Source organism: Vicia villosa, unplaced genomic scaffold (assembly GCF_029867415.1).
Source record: "Vicia villosa cultivar HV-30 ecotype Madison, WI unplaced genomic scaffold, Vvil1.0 ctg.000731F_1_1, whole genome shotgun sequence".
Taxonomy (NCBI): domain Eukaryota; kingdom Viridiplantae; phylum Streptophyta; class Magnoliopsida; order Fabales; family Fabaceae; genus Vicia; species Vicia villosa.
In genome coordinates, this window is record NW_026705327.1 from 175,075 (window position 1) to 185,171 (window position 10,097).

A 10,097-nucleotide genomic window follows, 5' to 3' on the forward strand; every position below is an offset into this window, starting at 1 on the left:
GATACATTATCATTTATGCCATACATAAGCATTTACATCAGTTCAAAATCGACACTTTTATCACCAATTTAATTTATATATATCAACATTTTATCGGCACTTCACAATCGCCACCAAATACATCACAATTCATCGCTTAAAGAAATACCGATAGCTTAAAAAAATAATACCGATAGGTTAACTAAATATAATACTCAACTTAACCAAATAATATCGATAGCTTAACCAAATATAATACGGATAGTTTAACCAAATATAATATCCAACTTCACCAAATAATACTGATAGCTTAAAAAAATAATATCGATAGCTTAACCAAATATAATACCCAACTTAAATAACTTACCATAGCTTTTTGTGTACTCTCGTCAACAAAAGCTCCTGTTTTCTTTTTCCGAGTCCTCACAACCAGCTCAGTCATAAGTGGTGGTCTATTTAATTCCTTAGTCTAAATAACAAATAAACTATAATTAATAATATCAATTATTAATTGAAATTATTAATTGAAATTATAACTTTAAGCTTGATACCGCACCTTCTTTATATCAAACAACAATCTTTCTGGAACTATTCCATCCTATTTTTGTGATCTTCCGCGACTCCAGAAATTGTAAGTTGCCTTTTGTTTTATCCTTTCTATTGTATGTAAGCCAAAAAGATTTACTATATATTGAATTTCTTACCATTCTTTTTGTTATTTAAATCAATCTTATTACAAAATAAATAGCTTTTTTTACTTATATCATTCTTTTTGTTAGGCAAACAATTTATTGAATGGAAGTGTTCTTTCCAGCATTTGGCAGAGCACGATTTCAAATGCTAATAAAAGATTGCTACTGTAAGATGTCTATAGTGTTTCTCTTCTTGCTATATGTGTATATTGTAGTGTGTGTATGGGTAAAGCTTGTTTGTTTTTATTGAGCAATGTGCAGTAGAATAAACGCACCCCTAATATTGATGTTCATGCACCTAAAGAATTGTTATGGATGCTAGTAGTGAGTATTAGTTTTACACATTTGATTGTCTGACCCTTGGTTTCTCTTCTTGCAGAGAGTTGCAAAACAATCAATTTATAAACATATCAGGCAGACAAACACGGGTACTCCGTTTTAGGTAAAGTACCGGTACCGGTACCCGTACCGGTACTTATAATTTTTTATTTATTTTGGTACACATTTGGTACACGTACCCAAAAAAATTTATTTTTTCGATTTTAAAATTATTTTGGATAATATAATTTGGGCTTGTGTAAAAATTAGGTTATTTATTTATTCTATTTATAAATAAAAAACTGAAAGAAAAATTAAGAAATAGGCTCATTGAAAAGAAATTGGAGCACATATGGATTCATTCACTCATTGAAAAGGAATAGACTCAATCCAAAAAGAGCTGAGGATTTAGTTTTTGTTCATACAAATCTTCGTCTTCTTTCAAGAAAGAGTAAGATTTATAATGAAAGAGTAACAAAAATGTGGGATATTGGTGGAGATGAATTGGATCTACTTGATGGAGCTGATATTCTTGAAGTTGCTACTCTTTCTCTCAACGAACCTGAACTAGAAACTTCATTTAATGGAGAAGAAAATATTGATCAACCATGATTTTATGATTTATTAATACTTTTAAGTGTGATTTATTTAAGCAAACTATTTTTTAATTTTATTATTTTATCGTTATTTAAATAATATAATTGTTTAATTATTTTTATAATTGTATTTTTAAAACATTATACTAACGTACCCGTACTTTAGTTTTTCTAAAAATGCCGTATCCCGTACCAGTCCCCGTATCGGGTACTGGGTACGTATCGGTACTTCTGCAACTCAGCAGGCAATACTAGTCTTCCTTCAAATGTCACACTCTTGTAAGATTCTCTAAACTTTTTTGTGGAGTTCATACCGAAATCATAGCAGTAGAGAGTAGAAACTTTCACTTTTTTTGTATAATTATTTATGCATGTTGAAAAGATTAGTGTCATTTTGTGAAGGTAAAGACTTGAACATTAGATTTAGCAGTCTGAAAGTGGTGTTTCTTTTCTTGTTACTTCCATTTACATCGCAGTTATAAATAGTATAATTTTATACGAGCTGAAATACAAAGTCAATTTTTCATTGTTCAAATAACATCACTCTTATCAAAAATGACTATTTCAGGCTTGACGGGAATCCCATATGCTCAGCTAACACTTTAAATCAGTTCTGTAAACTAGAAGAAGCTGGTAGTGAAACAAATGGCACATCTCCAAGAAACTCCAGCAAATGTGATTTTGGTGTTGTCTAGAGAAGCTACAACTCATCATCTGGTATATGCATGTTGGTATTTCAAGTGCGGGAAAAGACTTATAAATGGTTGAACATTTTTGTATGGTTTCACTTGTTTTGTTATTGTTGTATAGTCCACCGTGTGTAAACTTTCTTATAATTTTGTACACTTGTGTGTATCTTAGATTAATACTTTGTAAATCAACGGTTCATTTTGAAAGATGTATATGCATCGTAGCTATTTGGTGCAATGAAATTTTCCTTCATTGGTTAGAAAAATATGAAAATAGTGACCTATATGTGATTTGTGTGATGTGGGAAAAATATGAAAAATAATGACTTAACTGTGGTCTGTGTGGTATTGGAAAAATATGAAAAATTAGATACAAAAAAATACAAGGAAAATTGGAAAAACACCTTGAAATCGCTAAAAAGTAGCAAATGTATTACATCGGGTACTTGAGGAAACAGATGTAAAAACCTGTGTATTACATTGGGTAGTTGGAGAAACCGGTGTTAAAAATAATATCTTACATCGGGCCTCTAAGCCAACCGATGTAAAATATGACATTTTATTTAAAAAAAAATTGATTTTTTTCACATCAGACCTTACATTCAACCGATGTGGTATGTGGATTTTTCACATCGGACTATGGAACGATGTAAAATGTCTCTGATTTACTACATCGCTTGAATTTACATCGGATCCAGACCCGATGTAAAATGTTCCTTTGGCCCGACGTAAAAGCTTTTTCTGCACTAGTGTGTGTGTGTGTGTGTGTGTGTGTGTGTGTGTGTGAGAGAGAGAGAGAGAGAGAGAGAGAGAGTGTGTGAGAGAGAGAGAGAGACTTATAACTTCATTTAGAGTGGGGATGCTGCAAAAAGTAAAGTTGTCACAGTAACTTGGAAAAGTATTTGCAATCCAATCTCAAAAGAAGGCCTTGGTATCTTTGGTTGCTTTAAATGAGGCTTCTAATTTAAATCTTAGCTAGGATTTCTTTAATTGTGATGAGCCTTTGGCTTCGCTTCTTAGGAACCGGTTTTGAGGAAGAATAAAGTTATCAACCATCATATTTTCTCTTCGATTTGGTTTAGTATCAAAGTTAAGATTCCGATTATCTATGACAATTTCTCTTTGATTCTCGGGAATGGTTAATCGATTATATTTTGGTTTGATCATTGGTGTGGGGAGCCGCTGCACCAAGAAATAGAGAGCCTCTCGGTCTCTGATAATTTGCTTGTTAGTTCTTTCATTATTGATAGGAGATGGAAATTTTTAAGCACTTATGGTTTATTCCGGATTCGATTCATATTGGATTTCGTAATTTCCATATCCCCTTCGATCTTTATCTAGATAACAAAATTTGGAATCACACCGTTTTAGAGGAGCTCTCTCTCAAAGAGGCCTATGAGTTTAAGCGATCTCTGGGAGTTCATAAGGATTGGTGGAGTTGGGTTTGGGCGAAGTTTATTCCTCCTTCTAAATCATTTTTGTATGGCGGGTGATCCTGAACAAACTCACTACTGATGACCAGCTCAAGTGAATAAAGTTTGCTTTTCTTTCCATCTACAGTTTGTTGTTAGAGCAAGATTTGGTTTTGCGCTCAATATTAAGTTTTGATGATAACAATACATAAATTTTATATGTAACAATTTTGTACTATAATAGTTTTTTGATTATGGATTGATATCTAAAAGATCATCAGAATCAGCGTTGTCACACCTAATAAGAACTATTCATTTATTTTTGAAGTAGCGTTAGCAGTTTTGAAGAATTTTGAATGTTCACCAGAAAAGGATTTTCAAAGTGTTTCTAAGATAAACTACTCTTCCATATCAGAAAACAAGATTTCAAGGCTCATATAAGCTTTTTCTTCCAGCTCAAAAATCAAGATGTGTCATTCAAATAAGTTGTTGCGTTCAAATCTAAAGACTACATTCTCACTCTAAATACTCAATTCTCTTGGGATGTCTATGTTCTTTGATCTCTTCTGTGCTCTTACTACTTAAGATAAGAAGTATATTCTTAAAGGAAAGATCAGAAACTTGCGCTAGAAGCTTAATAGTACAATAGTACACCATCTTCTCCACTACTGCAAGGACGTATTGTACAACCCAAATTTTCGTGTGCTATTTGTCTCCCACGTTCTTTTTAAGCCATTATGTCAGGTGGAAAGGAAAGCAACATTTTGTCCTTCTCAATGGTCTACCTTTTGGGGACTATATATAGAGACACTTGTAACACCATGTTTTTATCAAATATATTTTTATAATTAAAAATATGTGATGTGGTGTGTTGTGTGTGCTATGATGTGAATTATGGGGTAGAAACCTTAGAATAAGGTAGTTGCGACGTGAAATTAAGGATAGAAGTAGAAATATGTATATATTAATATTTTTGGGATTATTATTGTAATTATTATTTTAATAATAATAATAATAATGATACTGTTAGTAAATAAACTAGATTTAATTAAAATAATAAAAATAAGGAAGGGTGAGATGGGGTTATCATATTAGGGGTTTAAGGATTAATATTAAGAAACAAGATAGAAAACACATTTGTATCGATCGTGAAACCAGAGAAAAGGAGAACAAGGTAAAAGGGAGAACACGAAGGTTAGGGCAAAAAATTTCTTAGAGAACCAAGAACACTAAGGTAAGGGTGGGGTTCTAACATTATAAGGGGTTATATGATGATGGGTTATGGTAGAATTAGGTTGTATAATTTGTATGTTCATGTTTCTTGTGAATTTGGGGTTTTTATGTGTGTATTGGATTTTGAATTTTTGATGATAGTTATGTGTAAACCTTTTGAAAATTCGATGAAACTGTTGTTGATTTAGGAGTATGATGATTGGGTGAGGTCTATGTTTAATTTTGGTAAAATGGAAAATCGTTTTGGTGTTGAAATTATGAGTTTTGGGGTTTTAGAAGGGTAAAAATAGCAGTCTGCATCAGTGCAGAATTTTTGAAACAACTGCGGTGGTAATCGTTTACCACCTGGGAGTAACCGGTTACAACGTGAATACTTTGGATTATGGAGGAATTTTATGACATAGTAACCGGTTACCATAACTAGATAATCAGTTACCGAATGGACTTGGCAGAGAGGGGGATTTTGAAACATTATAGGAAATGGTTATTATAAGTGGGTAACTGGTTACCATATGCAAAGAAATAGAGGCGTTGTTTTGGTTACAGTAGTGTAATCGGTTATCATAAATGGGTAACCGGTTACCACTGAAACTGACAGTTTTAAAAAGCTTTGAAAAATCATATCTTTTGACTTGGGTATTCATTTGACGCGTCGTTCGAACCTACGAAAAGCTAAAAATATTTACTATTTAATAAAATCATTTTGGGAACCTTTTGAGAATATTTTTCTTAAAACGTGTATTTTCCCGGGGTTTCGTTATAAGCCGAAATTGTGAATATGATGATGAAATTGATGGAACTCTTGATGTATTAATGATGCAATGATGTGTAAATAAGTGATGTGTAAGACGTGGAGTGTGTTGGCATAATCTGTTGATGTGTGTCGTGTTGTTGCATGAGTTGTGATCACATGATAGTGTTGCATGCATTTCATAGTAATGTAGCTTTGTGGCAAAAGCGATGTGGCCTTTTATGGCAAAGCAATATGGCCTTTTATAGCAAAAGCGATGTGGCCTTTTATGGCAAAGCAATATGGCCTTTTATAGCAAAAGCGATGTGATATGGTACCACATGAATTGTCACACTGTTATCAATGAAATAAGATGTGATTGTATGATTGTGAGGTGCAGTTGTCGAAGCTATGACGTGTGTTGGTGTTGATACAATAAGTATGAATATTATAATTTATGCATGCCATAATTTATCTGCTCGTTATCATATTTCCATTTATGTTGTTATGATATCTCACACCTTTTATTTGAATGTTACATCTACGTGGATAACATGCATATGACAAGGATTATATTTGCTTGAGGTATGGAGTGACGCCTAGTATTATGTAGATTGAGTTGGGTCTTACTCTGATACGTAACATCGGGGATGAACATTTGTTTTGCTATTATGTTATGAGTTGTCTTTGAAATATTTTGAGAGTATTATGAACTCTCTTTTATTTTGTTGTTTTGTTGGTATTTTAAGATTGTGAAGATGATGATTACTATATGTTGATTTATTTCTGTTGCATTAATAAAGTGATGTTGAACGATGCGATGATTATGGTGTCGATTCATCCGAATGAATGTGTTATGTATCTTTTTTTTAAATGTTGAGAAAATAGTATGATGTTGATGATGTAGCATCCTATTTCATATTGATTTATAATTTTTAATTACTATGATCTTTAATTAGTTATGGATGGGGAAAATAGGGTGTTATAATTGGTATCAGAGCCTGGTCGATCCATTCGGCCAAGTGTTAGGAATGAATTTATGGTATTTTTATGGGTTATTTTAACCAAGTTTTGAGCTAAAACGTAAACAAAGTGTTCTAGTTTCATGTGTTTTTCAGTAAGAATTGAATTACATATGTATACTTCATGTTGTGAAGCAAATTGAATCACTTTGGGTACTATTGATGCAGGTTTGGAGCTGAAAATGATCTGTAAAAGGGTATGAAAAGGAAAGGAAGTTGGAAGAATCAAAAGGCAAGAAAAAATTAAGAGTTTTCAGCAAGGCACGCCGCGAAGGACGCTAGCGCGCCGCCCTAAACCTTCTTCCTTGGGTCGCACCGTGAGGTTTCAAGCCGCACCGCGGGCACAGCGTATCCAAGACCAAACTTTATAAATAAAAACCCTACTTCCTAATTAAAGGGGGATTCTTTTGGTGAACTAAATTAGGAGAGAAGTCTGAGTTTGAAGCACAGAGCAATCATTGGAGAACCATTCTACATCAATTGAAGAGATTTTGTTGATCATGATGAATTCCTCAATCTATCCTTGTGTGTTCTTCATGTCTATGGAGAGCTAATTCTCTTTTGTTGAGTTTAAGGTAGTAGTTAACCTATGATTATGCAATACCATTGATTAATTCTTGTGAACAATTGTTTGAATTCAATATCAATAAGAAACCTTGTTTTTATGTTAAATTATTGTTAAATCTTTGATCGAAAGAGAAGGTTTAACTTTTGCCCTAGGTTCTTTTATTGATTCATTCATAATTTGCAGAGATGGAATTATGAATGAGTTTTCATTACTATCGTGGTTTATTACTTTAATCGATATTGAAATTTTGAGAGATCGAATCTCATACCGGTAGAAGTTTCTCTAATTTGATATGCGGACATGAGATCTAATTTGAGGATAGATGAAAATGATGATTCAAATGATGGTTCACTTATGATTTAATTAATAAGTTGTATAGGAATAGGTTGATGAACCCTAAAACTCAACATATCTCTTTTATCATTAATCAAGTTTCAGCACTCTAGCTTTAATATTTGTTTAAATTTATTAGCATCTTTAAAATAACAAAACAGACTCAACTATATTTTTCTCACTCAAGATAATTTGTTATAGAACGACAGTGATATTAAACCAATCCGTGGATACGATATATAGAAAATATTTACCCACAAATACTTTCAACAAATTGACGCCGTTGTCGGGGATTGGTGTCAATATTGCACGCATTGCAATAGCTTTTATTTTGAGTTTTTTTATTAATCTGGCTATTTCACGTGTTTGTTAGATTTTGCAGAAACTAGTGTATGCGCAACAAGGTTTCCAGCGATCAACTTCTTTTTGATCCTGAAATCGAAAGGACCGCTAGGAGATTAAATAGAAAAACACGAAGGAGGGCAAACATATCAAGGGCAAGAGACAATGCAACTGCAACATCTTCCCAACCATTAGAAACAATTGACGAGTCGTCCGACGGACTTTTCTTTCATGAACTATTTGTTGAAGAAGAACAAGAAGTCGTCATACAACAAACTATTGTAAACATGGCTGCCACATTTCCATGCATAAATAGTCCTCGACTTAATCCACAGTTCGCTAGGACTGCCGCCAACGGACGGACATCTGAATTGAAGACCGGTATCCTGCAACTAATATTTGCTAGTCCTTTCACCGGATTGGACCACGAAGACCCATACACCTATCTTACTCGATTCTATGAGTTAGCAGGTACAACAGGTGTAGCTCAAGCTGATGAAGAAACACTGTTCAAGAGGTTATTCCCACACTCTTTACTATCTCAGGAAAAAGATTGGTACCTTGATCAACCTGAAGCAGTAATGAGTAATTGGAACACCCTAGAAGAAAAATTCTTGGAAAGGTTTTACTCTCAAAACCGATTCTTTGATGCAAAAACAACAATAGCAGTATTCTCTCAAGGGAGTAATGAATCATTGAATGAAGCATATGAGAGGTATAAGTCTATGCTCAAGAAGTGCAAGGGACACAGTTTTGCAGAAGATGATCAAATCCACATGTTTCGCAATGGTCTCACACCTACAAACAAGACACTTTTGGACGCCACAGCTTGTGGCTCACTTATGTCCAAAACACTTGTTGAAGCGACTCAAATAATTGAGCGAATGGCTCTAAATGGCCGTCAAGGCAATCATATTCGAAATGTCAGAGATAAGAAGCCCGGGCTGTTAGAGCTAAATAATAGTGATGCTCTGTTGGCCCAAAACAAATTGCTAATATCACAAGTGGAGATTGTGACACAACAAATGTCCAAACTGCCACAACAAATCAAAGAGCTGAATGGAGTCTCGAATTCCTATCAAGTTGCTAGGTGTGAGTTATGCAAGGGAGATCATCAAACCGGATTTTGCCCACCAGTCTTGGAAGAAGAAGTAAATTACATGAACAACAACCAAGGACAAAGACATAATCAATATCTAAATCACCCTCCGTATCAACAAGGTTATCCGCCAAGGAACAAAAACCAAGGTTATCAACAAAGGCCTAATAATTAAGGGTACCTATAGCAATCCTTTCAGCCTTACACTCAATCGCCACCATAACAGCAAGGAAGACCGTTTAAGTTAGAAGAAACTATGACACAATTCATGCAGATGTCAATGACAAACCAGAAGAACCAAGATGCAGCAATCAAAATGGAAACTTAAGTGGGGCAACTTGCTAAGCAGATTGCGGCTAATCAATCAAATGCAACATTTTCCACCAACACTCAAGAGAATCCAAAAGAACATTGCAAAGTAGTGGTGACAAGAATTGGCCAGAAAGGTGGTACTAATGAAGTTGAAAACAATGATACTGAGAAGGAAGGTGACAATCATGACGTTGAAGATGAGGAAAATGAAATTATTTTAGATGAGATGAATAAAGAAGTGGAAAGAAGAGATAAATCTAAAAGAAAGAAGGCATGTGACAAGATGGCAAACAATGTGATACCGAGTCAACATCTTCCATATCCGCATGCACCATCAAAGAAAGATAATTCTAGGCAATATGCAAGGTTTATGAAAATTTTTAAGCAATTACAAATTAATATTCCATTCTCCGAAGCAATTGCTCAAATGCCCAAAGTATGCGAAATTCATGAAGGATATCTTGATAAAGAAGAAGAGACCGAAAGAAGAAGAAGTTGGTATTCTTGATGAACAATGTAGTGCTACAGTATCCCGTCTCCCTCAAAAGGCGAGAGATCCCGGAAGAGTCACACTACCGGTCACCATTGGTAATCAGAATATTGGAATGGATTGATTGATCTAGGTTCAAGCATCAATCTAATTCCTCTATCAATAGTAAAGCGGTTGGGAAATATTGAGATGAAGTCAACAAGAATGACTTTACAATTAGCAGATAAATCCACCACTCTTCCACATGGCGTTGCACATGACATGTTTGTTAAGGTAGACAAA